This window comes from Apium graveolens, unplaced genomic scaffold (assembly GCF_009905375.1).
Source record: "Apium graveolens cultivar Ventura unplaced genomic scaffold, ASM990537v1 ctg3736, whole genome shotgun sequence".
Taxonomy (NCBI): domain Eukaryota; kingdom Viridiplantae; phylum Streptophyta; class Magnoliopsida; order Apiales; family Apiaceae; genus Apium; species Apium graveolens.
Window position 1 is genome coordinate 38,579 of NW_027418242.1, and position 2,336 is coordinate 40,914.

Consider the following 2,336-nt stretch of genomic DNA (forward strand, 5'->3'; position numbering starts at 1 on the left):
ACCGGTACTCCATGATGCATTACGATTTCGTCTAGATACAACTTAACTAACCGTTCTAAATAAAATCTTTCGTTGATTGGAAAAAAATGCGCTGACTTTGTCAGTCGTTCAATAATCACCCAAATCGCATCATGATTAGCCTTGGTCATTGGTAATCCTACCATGAAATCCATCGTAATATCCTCCCACTTCCATTCAGGTATGTCTAGTGGTTGAAGCAATCCACTCGGTCGCTGGTGTTTTGCCTTTACTCTTTGACACGTATAGCACTTGCTTATCCACTCTGAAATTTCCTTTTTCATGTTTGGCCACCAATAGATCTCTTTCAGATCCTTGTACATTTTCTTCCAGGATGAATCAAAAATCTCGAATTATGCGCTTCGTGTAGAATCTCGTGCCTTAACTCTGTAATATTAGGAATCCAAATACACGTACAAACTCTTTATATTCCTTTATCATTCTTTTGAGCCTTAATCTCTTCTCCTGACAATTTATCCTTCTCGTGATCCATCACTTGTTCCTGACAACATCGAATCTTTTCGGGGATCTCTGGCTGAAATTTCATTATTTATATCACTTCCTTTGTTAATCTCGGGAGTTGTATCTCTATTTCCAACTTCTCAAATTTCTTGATCAATTTGGCAGACGAAGTTAACACATTCAATCTTTCTTTGCGGCTTAACGCATCCTCTACAATATTCGCCTTTTGAATGATAATTTATCGTACAGTCGTAGTCCTTGATTAATTCCAACCATCTCCTTTGTCTCATATTCAACTCTTTCTGCGTAAAGATGTACTTCAATCTCTTGTGGTCCATATAAATTTCATACTTTTCTCCGTATAGATAGTGTCTCCAAATCTTAAGAGCAAACATAATCGCTGCTAATTCTAAATCATGCGTAGGATATTTCTGCTCATGCAGCTTCAATTGACGTGATGCATAGGCTATCACATTTCCATGGTGCATCAACACACAACCTAATCCTTTATACGAATCATCGCTATATATCACAAACTCGCCTTTCTCATCAGGTAGAACCAATACTGGTGTTGAAACTAATCTTTTTCTTAGTTCCTGAAAGCTTTCTTCACACTTATTTTCCAAACAAATTTTCATTTTTCCTTGTCAGCTTAGCAGGAACTGCAATCTTAGAAAAATCTTGAACGAATCGCCGATAATATCTAGCCAATCCTAGAAAACTTCTTAGTTCTGTTGTACTCTTTGGTCTTTCCCAATTCATAATAGCTTTGATCTTTGTAGGATCTCCTTTGATGCTTTCACAGTTGACTACGTGTCCAAGAAACTGAACTTCCTCTAACCAAAATTCACATTTAGAAAACTTTGTGTACAACTTCTCTTTCCTCAGAATTTCCAAAGAATATTCAAAGGTTCCACGTGTTCCACTTCCGTCTTTAATAAATCAAATATCGTCAATGAATGCTGTTACGAACTTGTCCAAGTAATTCTTAAATAGTCGATTCAGAAGATCCATAAAAGCAACTGGCACATTTGTCAATCCAAATGCCATTACCAAGAACTCATAACGTCCGTATCTCGTTCAAAATGTCATCTTGGGTATATCTTCCGCCTTAATCTTCAATTGTGATATCCTTATCTTAAATCGATCTTCGAGAAACATGTAGCTCCTTTCAGTTGATTAACAAATCATCAATTCGCAGTAGAGGGTACTTATTCTTGATAGTCAACTTATTGAGTTTGCGATAATCGATACATAATCTCATACTTCCATCTTTCTTCTTCACGAACAGCACTGGTGCACCCCGGGACACACTCGGTCGAAAACTCCTTTATCTAACAATTCTTGCAATTTGTCGCCAATTCCTTCATTTCAATGGGCGCCATTCGATAAGGAGCTTTCGAAACTGGTTCCGTTCTAGAAGCCAAATCAATCGTGAATTCAATCTCTCGATCCGGAGGTAATCCAGGTAATTCATCGGGAAATACATCGGGAAACTTTTTAACCACAGGAATGTCCTCAATCCAGAAGGATTCCTTCTTTACATCCTTTACATGATCCAAATAAGCTTCGCATCCTTGTCGTAACAATCTTCTTGTCAGAATTACTGTTAGAAATTTCCGATCTTACTTCTTTCCTTTATATATCACCTTAGTTCCATCCTTGGTCCTCAATTTCACTTTCTTACTTCTACATTCGATCGGCGCATCGTGGTTCGCTAACCAATCTATTCCGACAATAACTTCAAATTCTCCTAACTTAAACGGTATTAAGTTGGCAGAAAAATGTCGACCTTCTTTTACTATATCGCAACTAGGACAAATTCTATTGGCAGCAACACTTTCCTTGTTCGCTAC